The following is a 16,098-nucleotide window of genomic DNA, read 5'->3' on the forward strand; positions in this document are numbered from 1 at the left end:
AATAACTCAGTGGAGGCATCTATAGTTTCACATTTTAAGATACACTTTTTACAATTTATGCAAGTTAATTTTACTCTTTCTCATGTACATTACTATGGGTCTAAACCAGGGGTCAACAAACTTTTACTGTAAAGAGCCAGATAGTAAATATTTTAGGCCTTATGGACATATAATTTCTGTTATAAATACTGGGATCTGCCAGGCCTCCACAGACAATACATAAATGAATGAGCATGACTTTATTTATGGATATTGAAATTTGAATTTATATAATTTTCACAAGATATTATGCTTCTTGAGATTTTTTTCCCCATCATTAAAAAATGTAGATGTACCCATAACAATTAAATTAAAAAAAAAAAATTAGGCTGGGCATGGTGGCTTACACCTGTAATCTCAGCACTTTGGGAGGCCAAGGTGGGCAGACAGCTTGAGCCAAGGAGTTTAAGACCAGCCTGGGCAACTTGACAAAACCCCATCTCTACAAAAACAAACAAACAAAAAGTATAAAAATTAGCTGGTCATGGTGGCACGCACCTGTAGTCACAGCTACTCAGGGGGCTGAGGTGGAAGGATCACTTGAGCTTTGGTAGGTTGGGGCTGCATTGAGCTGAGATTGTGCCACTGCATTCCAGCCTGGGTGACAGAGCGAGACCTTGTCTCAAAAAAAAGAAAAAGAGAAAAGAAAAAGGAAACAAAAACGTGTGGAGCAGCATTCTAGGCACTGGCTATACAGAGATGTAAACCATATATCTGACTCCGCAGAATTTCCTGGTTTTGTTGTTGTTGTTGTTTTGTTTTGTTTGTTTGTTTGTTTTTGAGACACAGTCTCCTCTGTCATCCAGGCTGGAGTGCATAGTATGATGATCATGGCTTACTGTAGCCTTGAACGCCTGGGCTCAAATGATTCTCCTACCTCAGCTTCTTGAGTAGTTGGGACCACCCACAGCTAATTTTTTGTATTTTTTGTAGAGATGGGGTTTCGCCATGTTACCTGGGCTGGTCTCTAACTCCTGGGTTCAAGCGATTCTCCCACCTTGGCCTCCCAAAGTGCAAGGATTTCAGGTATGAGTCACTGTGCCTGGGCAGAATTTATTTTCTAGGCAAAGTTATAGGCATTGAACAAAAAACATAAGTTATTTTAGATTGTGATGCATCCTAGTAAGACATTAAAATAGGAATAAAAGTTAATGTGGAGAGGGCTTCTTTGGCTAGCACTGTAAGGGAAGGCCATTTTGAGGAGGTGAAATTTGGGCTGAGACCTGAATGAAGAGAAGGAGACAGTTATAGTGAAGATCTGGGGGAAAGAACATTCTAGGTAGAGGGAGAGCAGGTACCTATAAAGAACCTGAGGCCTATCAGATCCTGACAGATAAAAGGCTGAAGCAGATGTAAATGAGTGGTTGTGTGTTGGGAGGGTGAGGGTTAAAAGGAGATGAGGTAAGAGACAGGGGAGCTTCATAATGAGGCCTCCACTTATCTCTATTCCTCATTCCCTCAGTTCTGTCTCTCACACTTTACTTTCTAGGATTCTGAACTTAACTTTTCTTTTGAGACAGGTGTTGCTCTGTCACCCAGGCTGGAGTGCAGTGGCATGACTATGGCTCACTGCAGCCTTAACCTCCCAGACTCAAGCTATCCTCCCACCTCAGCCTCCCAAGTAGCTAGCACTACAGGTGTGTACCACCACATCTGGTTATTTTTTAAATTTTTTTTGTGGAGTCGGGGGTCTCACTGTGTTGCCAGGGCTGGTCTCGAACTGCTGGACTCAAGCAATCTGCCCGCTTCAGCCTCCCAAAGTGCTGGGATTACAGGCATGCACCACCATGCTCAAGAGGATTCTGAAGTTTTCTGTTTTCCAAACAAGCTGTTCTTTTTTATATTCATGAGTTTTGCATAGGCCTCAAGCTGGAATGCATGGTTGTAACCACTGTCTCCTTCTTCCTTTCAGCAATAGAATTTCCCCGAGTTTTAACAGGGCCTACGTTTAGAGCTTCCTACCCAACCTGAACTACCTGCTTATTTCTGAGTTTCTTTATTACCTCATGGTACTTTATACGTCTATCATAGTTTTCCACTAGTTAAGCAGCACTGACTAGGAGTCTAAGTCATGCACTGTGTGATAAATAAGGAGTTTGTGGTTTAGAGGGAAAGACAGACATGTGGCAAATAATTGTGAATGGTGATAGTACACTCTCTGTGAGAAGTGAGTTGAGGGGAGTACAGACATCCTTCATTCTTCCTTTCTCCTCAACTCCCACATCCAATTCTAACAAGATGAAAAAGTCTGTATTGCCCAGATCTTGGGAAACACAATGGGAAAGAGAGGAGGAAGTCAGGTAGTATCAGGACAGCAGTTACAAGTCACACCAGCCTCAAGGAGGCAGATTCCAGCCCCACCAGCAGAGGCGGCAGCAGCCAGGACAGAAAACATTGTCCCCGCTGGAAGCCAAAATAGGTTGCTGCTTGTGGTCACTATTGGAGATGCAGCAAGCTCCTGGGGGCCATCTGCCGTAGAAGCTGAACAAGTAGTATGCTGGCAAGGTGACCAGCCATTCAAGAACTTACTCTCAACTCAAGAGGCCCTGGAGAAACTATTTAAAATGACTGAAGGACACTTTGAGGTAGGGCTAATTCCTACAAGTAGGAAAGTGGGTGCTTATCCTAGAGTAAGTTGGGTAAAAAAAGTTATTAAATAATATCTAATTTGGTAGTTACAGGCAAATGAGGCTGAGGATATGTGGATTATATTTTGAATCATTTTGAATCTTATTGAAGTTTATATCCATGTCATGGACTCATCATTACCTCTAAAAATAAAGCCAATTGATATTTAGTGCAAGGATGAAGATAACATTGGAAAATTTGCACGTGGAGGTAGATGTAGACTTCCAGAAGCCTCTAAGAATGGCGAGATTCAAAATAACTGTGAAAAAGAAAACCACATAAAGTTGAAAAGACTGTGCAAATTCTATTAAGTTCCTGAACAAATAAAGAGAGCCCAGCAAGGTCTTCAGGAGGGGGGACAACACAACCTTACTAAAGTTTGCTAAAGATGTTAATCAGCCTACAATCCAAGAGAGATACCAGGGAATGGAGTTGTTGTGTTAGATATGGTTAGACAAATCTCCATAAGAAAACAACCCAACAACCACCAGAATCATTGGCCTAGTTATTGGGGGAGAGGTGAAGGAAAGGCTATTTAGTTAATCTACAGACTTATGAGGATCTGAAAGTTGACGATATTTTTAGGAAAGGTCACCCCTAGCATGGGGAAATAGTGCTCTTGGCTGGGGTGCTCTGCTGAGATGCTGTGGGTGGTAGATGCCAGATATGGAGAAGTGATAGCAGAACCTCTTAGTCTGGCAAGGGGAATTTCGAAGCCTCAATATTAGTTGGCTAAGGGTTGAATGCTCTGACACAGCTAGCAGTGAGGAGGGTTTATAACCACAGGGATGTTCTGAATTTTTCTCTGTAGTATCAGAGGGTGACAGAAAAGATACTTCTGAACCAGGACTGAAGAAACTCTTATAGAAGGCAGAGGAAACAGGAGCTAGAGATTTGAACAGCATGAATCAGGTTTTCTGTATAATAGGTGAGTTTTAGGTCTGTTCCAGGATAAGACTTTGGGGAAAATTCCAGCTGCCAAACCCAGGGTAGTCTTTTAGATTCTTCTACTTTTTGAAACTAACATGAAAAATGGAGGAGGAGAGGCAGCTCCAGCTATGGAGTGGAGAAAACTCAATCAACTGAGGTGATTGTAGATACCCAGCAAGGACTCCAATGACTACTACACATGTGGACTTCATGGGACAGATGAAGGTCCTTTAGGTTTGGGGGAAAGAGGTATAACCATGGACACCTGTGAGCCCCTAAAAGGCAGAACACTGGAGAAGTTGGGGATGAGAAGGCTCCTGGCCAAGAAGAAATCCCAGCTATAGCATTCCTAAAGTTGAAGAGCACCAGGGAACAAGGAACCAGGAATGGGCCTGGAGCTTGAACTGTCTTTATTATTATTATTTGTAGAAATGGAGTCTTATTATGTTGCGCAGGCTGGTCTCAAACTCCTGGCTCAAGTGACCCTCCCACCTTGGCCTCTCAAAGTATTGGGATTACAGGTGTGAACCACTGTGCCTGGCTGGGGTTGAGCTGTCTTCAACCTGCACAAGAGGAGGCCTCTGCCAGGCAAAGATCCCATCTTTTTCTTGTGGAGGGATAATCCTAGAAAGAGTGCAGCCATAAAAACACCAACTCTCAAGAGGTGCTTAATGACAAATTCACAAGTAGCAAGCACCAAGCCACCTCCCATCACAAAAATGGAATGGATCAGATGTGGCTTTGGGACCAATTGTCAGGCTTGAGTTTCCTACAGGACTTGTGGAGATGAGGGAAGAGATGAAAAATATGTGGGTATATGTTGGCAATGTTCAGGAGAGGTAGGTACATTGGTGGGGATCAAGTCTAGACTCTTTAAAAAGTGTTTACCAGCGGCTGAGCACAGTTGCTCATGCCTGTAACCTTAGCACTTTGGGAGGCCGAGGTGGGTGGATCACCTGAGGTCAGGAGTTCGAGACCAGCCTGACCCACATAGTGAAACCTCGACTCTACTAAAAATACAAAAAATGTTAACTGGGCATGGTGGCGAATGCCTGTAATCCCAGTTACTCCTGAGGCTGAGGCAGGAGACTCGCTTGAACCTGGGAGGTGGAGGTTGCGGTGAGCTGAGATTGCGCCATTGCACACCAGCCTGGGCAACAAGAGCAAAACTCTGTCTCAATTAAAAAAAAAAAAAAAGGGTTTACCAGAAGCATGCAGGAATAGAGTATCTAGGTATTTTATCCTTATCCAGATGTGGAAGCCACAGCAAAATAAAGGGAGGGAAGAGCCAATAATTCCCATTTTCTCTGCTTCCACTCTGAGATCTCTAACTTAAAGTTTTAATTTGGGGGATTCCCCAAAATTCAAAAAGTAGAAAGAGAAGTTGCCATGGAAGGACCAAACCAGGAGTAGAGTTTTCTCTCTCCAAGAATGGGACTTAGTATAATGGGCTTTGGGTGAGTAGCATAAGTTAAATGATGGGAAACCCAGACTCTTTAGAAAATGGCACAGAAAGTCTGTGTTATCTTAGATTGATGATTTTTGAAACCACCTTAAAGATGTACTGATTGACTGCATTAACTCTGGATTCTATATCCTATATATTCCCCTTTGTGATAGTAAAGGGAAAAAATCAGGTAATATCTGAGTTTGTGTGGATTTCCTGGTTCTCAATAGACATTCCACAATAGCCCAGCACACTGTGTTCCACATACAGGATAGCTTAGCCACTTCCTATGGAGTCAGTTGTTTCCAGCAATGAATGTCAGAGAAGGTATTATAATATCCCTACAACTGCATAAGAGGACATAAACAGAGGGGATTTTATCTGTCTTGTATAGGTCATCAATATGAAGGGATGGGGATTTCAAGAGTCCATGCTGTTACCAGAAAGGGGTTTCGATCCAGACCCCAAAAGGGGGTTCTTGGATTTCGTGCAAAGAGCTAGTGATTAAGGGCATTATCTCTGGATAATGGAAGCTGTCTTACTTTATTAAGAAAGTAAAGGGATAAAAGAATGGCTACTCCATAGACAGAGCAGCAGTATGTGCTGCTTGACTGAGTATACTTATGGTTATTTCTTGATTATGTGCTAAATAAGGAGTGGATTATTCTTGAGTTTACAGGGATTTCCTGGAAATCTTCCTTTTAGAACAGATAGGGTAACTTCTCGGCTGGGTGCAGTGGCTTATGCCTGTAATCTCAGCATTTTGGGAGGCCGAGGCAGGTGGATCCCTTGAGGTCAAGAGTTTGAGATCAGCCTGGCCAACTTGGTGAAACCCTACCTCTGCTAAAAGTATAAAAAATAGCTGGGCATGGTGGCGCATGCCTGTAGTCCCAGCTACTTGGGAGGCTGAGGCAAGAGAATTGCTTGAACCCAGCAGGCTGCAGTGAGCCGAAATCGCACCACTGCATTCCAGCCTGGGTGACAAAGCAAGACTCAGTCTCAAACAAAAACAAAAACAAAAACCACACACACACAAAGAACATATAGGGTAACTTCTGGATGTTGCCATGGTATTTGTAAACTGTTATGGCACTGCTGGGAGTGTCTTTTTTTTTTTTTTTTTTGAGACGGAGTCTTGCTCTGTTGCCCAGGCTGGAGTGCAGTGGCACAATCTTGGCTTACTGCAACCTCTGCCTCCTGGGTTCATGCCATTCTCCTGCCTCAGCCTCTCAAGTAATTGGGATTACAGGCACCTGCCATCATGCCATAATTTTTGTATTTTTCTAAAGACGGGGGTTTCACCATGTTGCCCAGGCTGGTGTTGAACTGACTTCAGGTGATCCATCCCCCTCAGCCTCCCAAAGTGCTGGGATTACTTGTGCCCAGCTGGGAGTATCTTTTAGCATGCTAATACATTACAATTAGCATATAATGAGCAGTGAGGGACCAGAGGTCATTTTTGTAGCCATCTTGGTTTTGATGGGTTTTGGCCAGCTTCTTTACTACATCCTGTTTTATCAGTGGAGTCTTTGTGACCTGTGTCTTGTGCTGCCCTCCTGTCTCATCCTATGACTAAGAATCCCCTCCTGGGGATGCAGCCCAGCTGGTCTCAGCCTAATTTCACCCAGCCCCTATTTAAGATGGAGTTGCTCTGGTTTCAATGCTTAAAGATTGATGGAGAAAGTAATTTATCATTTGATTTGATCTGGAGGCATTTTTTTCATTTATATATTCATTCTCTATCTATTCATGTCTCTCTCTGTCTCCAGAATCTTGGAGGAGCACCAACAATGGCTCTTCAAGAGTAGTAAATATGTTTTCTTCTGCTCAGATTTTCTTTGAGAAGTCCTCTTCTCCAATTCTCAATCTCTGTAGCTTGAGTGCAGCTGATCCCTGGGTGGCTACATGACCTAGGCCTGGCCAATTAAAACATTCCACCTAACTGGACTCTAATTGGTTCAGGAGTAAGCATGTGATCCAAGTTAGGCTGATGAGCCTCAACTCCAGAACTTCACAGTTATGTGGAGAAACTTGCACTCTGCTGGACAGAGTTGCTAACTGGATGCAATGTAACCCTGGAACTGCCTGACAGAATCCTTGTGACCTCTTGGGAAACAACAGAGTGAAGGAGAACTGGGAACGAGTCTGGTTCTTGCTAACATTGTCTGGTTCTTGCTAACATTGTTTGAGCACCTCCACTCAGCTGTTCCTGAAGTGAGACTACCCCTTTATTTGTCTTAAGCTAGTTTTCTGTCACTTGTAACTGAAAAGTCATGCTAACACAACAGTGATACTGGACCATATGGAAGACTTGAGCCTGAAGTTGTTCCTTTACAGCTTCAGTAAATTTGCTTGATCTCATTAAAAGGTGTAATATCACCAAGGGGGTAAGCACAGGCCATGAGAAGATCTCCATTATTAACACTGGTCACTCTTCATCAACCTTTTTTTTTTTTTTTTTTTGAGATGGAGTCTCGCTCTGTCGCCCAGGCTGGAGTGCATAGTGGTGTGATCTCAGCTCACTGCAAGCTCCGCCTCCTGGGTTCACGCCATTCTCCTGCCTCAGCCTCCCGAGTAGCTGGGACTATAGGCGCCCGCCACCACGCCCGGCTAATTTTTTGTATTTTTAGTAGAGACGGAGTTTCACTGTGTTAGCCAGGATGGTCTCGATCTCCTGACCTTGTGATCCGCCCGCCTCGGCCTCCCAAAGTGCTGGGATTACAGGCGTGAGCCACCGCGCCCGGCCTCTTCATCAACTTTTGAACATTAGAAACATTCATAATGTTTATGAAAAACTCTTCCAGGATTGCAAAATTCTTTAGTGTTTTAACTTGGCATTATCAGTGCAGACCCAGGGCACCAATTTAGAAGTCAGCTTAAAATCCAGAAGGAAGTCAATTTTCTTACTCCCTTGAACCTGTTTGAGAATTCAGTGCCTTGATAGTTTTGGTGAGCTACTTGGATGAAGCTTGTCCTTGCAATTGCTGATCAAAATGGATGTTTGGAGGGCATCAGCATAAGGTATATGTTAGAAAAGTGAAGAAGAGGCTGGGCGTGGTGGCTCACGCCTGTAATCCCAGCACTTTGGGAGGCTGAGACGGGCGGATCATGAGGTCAGGAGATCGAGACCATCCTGGCTAACACTGTGAAACCCCGTCTCTACTAAAAATACAAAAAATTAGCCGGGCATGGTGGCAGGCGCCTGTAGTCCCAGCTACTCGGGAGGCTGAGGCAGGAGAATGGCATGAACCCGGGGGGTGGAGCTTGCAGTGAGTGGAGATCACGCCCCTGCACTCCAGCCTGGGCGACAGAGCGAGACTTGGTCTCAAAAAAAAAAAAAAAAAAGAAAGTGAAGAAGAGTGAAAGTCTCTTGTTTTCGTTAGCACAAATTTGTCTGATAGTGAGGTGCAGCACTATTTTAAAAAACAGTTCTGTCCGGGCACCATGGCTCACGCCTGTGATCTCAGCACTTTGGGAGGCCAAGGAGGGCGGATCACGAGGTCAGGAGATCGAGACCATCCTGGCAAACATGGTGAAACCCTATCTCTACTAAAAATACAAAAAATTAGCCGGGTGAAAATTAGCTGGGCGTGGTGGCGGATGTCTATAGTCCCAGCTACTTGGGAGGCTGAAGCAGGAGAATGGTGTGAACCCCGGAGGTGGAGGTTGCAGTGAGCCGAGATCACGCCACTGCATTCCAGCCTGGGTGACAGTGATACTCCATCTCAAAAAAAACAAAAACAAAAACAAACAAAAATGGAGTTCCTGGACTGGCGTGGTGGCTCACACCTATAATCGCAGCACTTTGGGAAGCTGAGGTGGGTGGATCACTTGAGGTCAGGAGTTCAAGACCAGACTGGCCAACATGGTGAAATCCCGTCTCTACTAAAAATACAAAAATTAGCTGGGCCCTGTGGCAGGCAGCTGTAGTCCCAACTACAGGCTGAGGCAGGATAGTTGCTTGAACCTCGGAGCATGGGGTTGCAGTGAGCCGAGATCACGTCACTGTACTCCAGAGCCTGGACGACAGAGTGAGATTCCATCTCAAAAAATAAATAAAATAAAATAAAATAAAGTAAAAAACAGAGTTCTGCTTCAAAAGTAGGAAATCACAGGTAAGTTCTGAGAAAGCAGGAGTGTCAGGTGCCAGATTACCCTCCCTCCAGCCCCTGCCCATTTGTTTCCCAGTGCTAGGCTGGTTGCTTCTAGTACAGGCCACTATAGGTCTGTGAGGGTGCAGATATTTTCTCTTCGCTGGTATACTCAGGCCACTCAGAGTGAGGCTGTGAGGCAGGTCTAGCAGGAAGCTCCTGTCTGTCTGGAATATCATGCTCATGGTGGCATTTAACTGTGTGGTCCATGGCAGATCATTACTACCCTAACCATGAGTATAGAATTGGAGAGAGGAGAGATGGGCAGGGCCAAAACTTTGTGTGTGTGTGTGTGTGTGTGTGTGTGTGTGTGTGTGTATGTGTGTGTGTGTGAAGAGTTGGAGGGGAGGGGAGCTGTCCCTAAAATACTCAAGGCTTCCCAAGGGAGAGAACTGGAGCCTGGAGCCTCCTCCAAGGGAGATAGCTTCAAGACCTGATCGATGGGGTTGTAGGGAACATTTGACATTTTTGGCTGCCTAGCATCTGAACACCCTTCCCATTTTGGAGGACTTCCAAATCAGATGGGATGCAGGGCCCATAAACTCTGATATGATATTGAGTATGTTGCCAGAAGATGCATGAATAAAATAAAGTGTGATTTTTAGAGTTTGGGGCTGCCTATTAAGTTCAAAATCTCTAATTGGAGGTATAATGTATAGACTGAAAGTGGGTGAGGAAAGTCACAGTGATTGACCAAAATAATTTACCACTGATAGCAGAATCCATGAAAAAAGCTGCATCCCTGCTTCTGTCGCATTTGGTCAGTATTAGAGTTCACAAGGAAGCCCTCTTCCAGGTACTACTCTAGAATCTTTGGGGAGCAGAGAGAAAACTGGACAGTGGTTCAGAGGGTAAAGGGAACTTAGGACTCTTGGGCTGCAAGTAACAGAATGTAGTTGGAGTCTCCTTAAATAAATAATACATTTATATAAGCAGCCCCATTAGACATGAAAAAGAGGGACTCCTGCCCTGGGTCCCATGTCTAGAGGGCCCTGCTTTGGCTCTTCTCTTCTCTCTTCATAGGATGAGAAATCCATATAGCCAAGGGTGCTTCTCCACCCAGATAAGTATTCCACTTATCTCCCCTCCCTGTTCTCAACTATGATTAATATCCTGAGTCCTGGAATTCTCTGCCCAAATGGACTTTAGCCTGTTTCTAGGAACCGCATGGGTTTTTTCTCTGGATCTGTTCTCCTAAGGACAGCATTGTCAGTATCAGCACCTTTAGACCGAAGAGGTGGTCAAGGGACAGCTATTTGTAAGGAGATTGCTATGGTTTGTATGTGGCTTATTCCCATCAAAACTCATGTTGAAAATTGATCCCCAACGTGACAGTGTTGGGAGGTAGGGACTAGTGGGAGGTGTTTGGGTCATGGAGGAGGATGGGTCACAAATATATTAATGCCCTCCTGTAGGGGTGAGTGAGGTCTTGATCTCATGGGAATAGATGAGTTAAAAGAGCCTTGTTTCCTTGGTTTCTTTCTCTTGCATCCTCTCACCATATGATCTCTGAACATGCCAGCTCCCCTTCCACTCTGCACCATGAATGGAAGCAGTATGAGGCTCTCACCAGATGTGGCTGTTCAACTTTGGACTTTTCCAGCCAACAGAATCATGAGTCAAAATATATATATATATATATATATATATATATATATATATATATATTTTTTTTTTTTTTTAAATTATCCAGCCTTGGCTGGGCGCAGTGGCTCAAGCCTGTAATCCCAGCACTTTGGGAGGCTGAGGTGGGCTGATCACGAGGTCAGGAGGTCGAAACCATCCTGGCTAACAAGGTGAAACCCCATCTCTACTAAAAATACAAAAACAATTAGCCTGGAGTGGTGGTGGGCACCTGTAGTCCCAGCTACTCAGGAGGCTGAGGCAGGAGAATGGCATGGACCCGGGAGGCGGAGCTTGCAGTGAGCCAATATCACACCACTGCACTCCAGCCTGGGCAACAGAGCGAGATTCCGTCTCAGAAAAAAAAAAAAAATTATCCAGCCTCAGGTATTCTGTTATAGCATCACAAAATGGACTAAGACAGGGATGGATGGAAGGAGCTTGGACATGTATACAAAGACTCCCTTGACAGTCTCACAGTGTAGGATAGAGCCAAGGGTAGGAAGAGAAAGGGGTCAGTTCTCTCCCTCCCATCTCCCCAACGTTTTGTCAGAACTCTAACGATCTGTGAATTCTAAATTTCAACCCAGACTTCTTCTTCTTCTTCTTTTTTTTTTTTTAATTGAGATGGAGTTTCGTTTTTGTTGCCCAGGCTGGAGTGCAGTGGCGCGATCTCTGCTCACTGCAACCTCCGCCTTCTGGGTTTAAGTGATTCTCCTGCCTCAGCCTCCTGAGTAGCTGGTATTACAGGCATGCACCACCACACCTGGCTAATTTTGTATTTTTAGTAGAAATGGGGTTTCTCCATGTTGGTCAGGCTGGTCTCAAACTCCCGACCTCAGTGATCCACCCACCTCGGCCTCCCAAAGTGCTGGGATTACAGGCGTGAGCCATGGCGCCCAGCCTTAACCCAGTCTTCTGAGTTTGCATGAAGATATATTTGGCAAGATAGGAGAATTGAGGTGTTTTTTTTTTTTGAGACGGAGTCTCTGTCTGTTGCCAGGCTGGAGTGCAGTGGCACAATCTCGGCTCACTGCAACCTCCACCTCCCAGGTTCAAGTGATTCTCCTGCCTCAGCCTCCCAAGTAGCTGGGACTACAGGTGCATGCCACCATGCCCAGCTAATTTTTGTATTCTTAGTAGAGATGGAGTTTCACCAGGTTGACCAGAATGGTCTCAATCTCTTGACCTTATGATCTGCCCACCTTGGCCTCCCAAAGTGCTGGGATTACAGGCGTGAGCCACCACACCCGGCCGAGGATCGAGTATTTTTTATTTAGTGGTTGACCTGATTGGTAACTTTCAAGTATTTTGACATATGGTATATGGCCCTCCATTTATATTCTTGTTCTGGGTCCTGCAAATGTTAGGCGTAGGCCTGACCTTAGTATAGGAACCAAGCTGGGCCTTAAGAAGCTCTATACTCAGGAAATTGATTACTGCTCGTATTCTTTCCATTCGTCACCCCAGGTCCTTTCAGAGCGTTTATTTCATCCTTTCTTGGCTTTCTGAAAACTAGCTTCCTTTGCAACTCAGGCTTCAGGGTGAACATGGCCATAATAGCTCCAGAGATTGATTCTATGTTATAGGTCCAAACCCCTGAAGAGCCTAGATCTTGTTTTGGGTACTATTTCCAAATATTTGTGAAAGAAACTCTAATCAATTCAGCCTGAGCCCTATCAACTATGGCCAGGGACACAGTCATGTACAAATTGAGAAGGGGGACATCATGGTGAACTGGCCAGAGGTACTAAAAAGTATCCACTACAATGATAGATAGCAGAGACTGGGAAAGGGGGTGTGGGTGGGAAGAGGGGATGAAGAAAAGCTGGTTAACAGTGAGATAGAAACTATAAGTTCTAATATTCAATAGCAGAGTAGAGATACAAGTATTATGTATTTCAAAGTAGCTAGAAGAGAAGACTTGAAATGTTCCCAACACATAAAAATGATAAATACTCAAGGTGATCAGGCACAGCAGCTCACATCCATAATCTCAGAACTTTGGGAGGCCGAAGCGGGAGGATTGCTTGAGTCCAGGAATTTGATACTGGCCTGGGCAACATAGTGAGACCCTGTCTCTACAAAAAAAAATTTTTTTCTTAGTTAGCTGGGCATGGTGGCATATGCCTATAGTCCCAGCTACTGGCACTGAAGGGTGGGGGTGGTGGTGGGGAGGGCAGAGGTAGGGGGATCACTTGAGCTTATGAGGTCGAGGTCGAGGCTGCAGTGAGCTGTGGTTACACCACTGCACTCCAGCCTGGGCGACACAGTGAGACTCTGGCTCAAAAACAAACAAACAAAAAAAGCCAAGAAAACACTCAACGTGATGGATACACCAAATACCCTGACTTGATCATCTCACATTGTATATATGTAAAAAAAAAATCACATGTACCTCATAAATATGTAAAGTATTGTGTATCAATTTAAAAAAAAAAACATAAAAAAGGTATGTACTACAATGGAGCAACTGATTGACCTGGCTGGGTCGTTGATCCACTCACACCCTTAGGCCTTAACCTATTAGCAGTGCTCTTAGAACTAGCTGATCTACCCAGTGAGGTCCTGGAAATGGATAAATCACATGCAGAAGCAAAGGAGAAAAATACTACCAATGAAGGGAGAGAGTCTCTACAAGAAAGGCTGTAATTTCATCATTGAGTGGCCTGTTCTTTAGGGTGGGGACATGCTGGTTACCTAACTACTCATCAAGTGTGCCTTGTCTACCTCCTAAGCATCTCTCGCATCTACGCAAATCTACACAGGACTCTTGATCATTTGCCCACGTTGTTGCAACAATGTTTTCCAAGTCTTCAAAGTTTGCCCCTTCAATCCATTTTGCAATCTGATGATTCTCAAATGCAAATCTGATCACAACACTCCTTGGCGTAAAACTCTTAAACTCCCCCCATTGCTTGAGCATAAAGTACACATTCCTATCTTGACTTACAAGCCTCTTCATGCTTACACTGTAGCTTCATCCTCATCATCCTTTACCTCCTTTAACATTAGGCCAGCCTGCAATTACTTTCAATGTCCTCAAAGAGCCATGTGCTCTCCTCTGGGGCTTTGTACATGCTTTCTTCCTGTCTGGCCTATATTTTCATCTGGCCCTGTCACCTAACTAGAAAAGGAACTAGCTCAGATATGATGATTTTGAAGCATTTGTGTGGCATCCAGTAGGCATTTGGATAGACAGGAGAGGGGCTAGGACTGGTTTTAGCAGGCTGAAGAGGGTGCCATCCAGAGGTCTTATCTGGTGATCAGCTTTCAACTCCAGGAAAGACATGCTTCTTCAGAATGGAAGGTAAGGAAGCAAGAAAGGGTACAGCTTTATAGGCTTTTGAAGGGATGAATGAAAGAAAGGGAGTATTATGCCTGTTGGTTTCTTTCTTTTTTTTTTGAGACAGAGTCTCACCCTGTCGCCCAGGCTGGAGTGCCGTGGAAGGATCTCAGCTCACTGCAAGCTCCGCCTCCTGGGTTTACGCCATTCTCCTGCCTCAGCCTCCCGAGTAGCTGGGACTACAGGCGCCAGCCACCTCGCCCGGCTAGCTTTTTTTTGTATTTTTTAGTAGAGACGGGGTTTCACCGTGTTAGCCAGGATGGTCTCGAACTCCTGACCTCGTGATCCGCCCGTCTCGGCCTCCCAAAGTGCTGGGATTACAGGCTTGAGCCACCGCGCCCGGCTGCCTGTTGGTTTCTGTTAAGTAAAAGGCGAGGTCACATTTACTTATCTGATGGTGGAAGGTAGTCACTTGAGGTGAGTAGTGAAGGTTTGGAATATCAGAATAAGCAGATACAGGATGAGCCAAAGGAATCTCAATTATGACCAGAGACAAGCCCAGAGCTAAGTTGGTAAACTTGGTTTTTCTTTACCTAAGCCCAACTGCCTGGGCATAAGAGCAAAAGTAGACTGTTCTTTTGGTCTGGGATTTGGCTTTGGCTGGCTGACTCTTTTGGAAAGACAGGAGAGAGACAGTTGATGACACTGGGAGAAAATGGTTAAAAAGATTCACGTCAGGATTAGGTTTCTGGTTTCTAGGACTAGAGCTAGTCTATGACAAAGTTTCATAGGTCTGAGTACTATATTTAATGTGACTTACAGTCATTTATTGGGAAAGATGATCTTTTATTCTAAAATTATATCATCTCTACATCTTGATTTTAAAATGTGCCTGAAGGATGGGCATGGTGGCTCATGCCTATAATACCAGCACTTTGGGAGGCCAAAGCAGGCGGATCACCTGAGGTCAGGAGTTCAAGACCAGCCTGGCCAAGATGGTGAAAACCAGTCTTCACAAAATACAAAAATTAGCTGGGCGTGGTGGCAGGTGCCTGTAATCCCAGCTACTCGGGAGACTGAGGCAGAGAATCGCTTGAACCCGGGAGGCGGAAGGTTGCAGTGAGCTGAGATCATGCCACTGTACTCCATCCTGGGCGACAGAGTGAGACTCTGTCTCAAAAATAAATAAAATGAAATAAAATGTGTTTGAAAAAAATTAAATGATAGTGGTTGTATCATTTCCTAGGGCTGCCATAATGAATTACCTCAAACTAGGTAGCTTAAAACAACAGAAATCTTTCAGAAATCTCATGCCTGTAATCCCGGCACTTTGGGAGGCCAAGGTGGGACCACCCCTTGAGCATAGGAGTTCAAGACCAGCCTGGGAAGCAGTGAGACCTCGTTTCTACAAAAAAGGAAAAAATTAGCCAGGTGCAGTGGTGCACACCTGTGGTTCCAATTACTCAGGAGGCTGAGGTGGGAGGACTGCTTGAGCCTGGCAGTTCAAGGCTCCAGTAAGCTGTGAACATGACACTGCATTCCAGCCTGAGTGACAGAGCAAGACTCTCTCAAAACAAACAAACAAGTTTATTCTCTCACAATTTTGGAGGCCAGTAGTCCAAAACACGGTGTTGACACGGTTGGTTTCTAATCCACTCCATGTTTTTCTCTTAGTTTCTGGTGGTTGCAAGCAATTCTTAGTGTTCCTTGCCTTATAGATATATCACTCCAATCTCTTATTACTGTCTTCACATTGCCTTCTCATTTATGTCTATGTCTCCAATCTCCCTCTGTTTTTCTTATAAGGATACACTGATCATTAGATCTAGGATCCACCTTAAATCCAGGATGATCTTATCTCAGGATCTTTAATTTAATTATATCTGCAAAGACCCTCTTCCAAATAAGGTCACATTCAGAGCTTCCAGCGCTTAGGAGTTGGATATATCTTTTTTCGGTATCACTATTCAGCTCATTAAAGTAGTATTAGTGGT

General features: G+C 44.5%; 1 protein-coding gene across 1 annotated transcript in view; it reads left to right on the forward strand.

The window, feature by feature from the left end:
- Positions 1-16,098, forward strand: part of PIK3R3 (phosphoinositide-3-kinase regulatory subunit 3) — a 138,314-nt gene that overhangs the window by 18,447 nt on the left and 103,769 nt on the right. The window lies entirely within an intron of this gene.

This window comes from Macaca mulatta, chromosome 1 (assembly GCF_049350105.2).
Source record: "Macaca mulatta isolate MMU2019108-1 chromosome 1, T2T-MMU8v2.0, whole genome shotgun sequence".
NCBI classification, from domain to species: Eukaryota; Metazoa; Chordata; class Mammalia; order Primates; family Cercopithecidae; genus Macaca; species Macaca mulatta.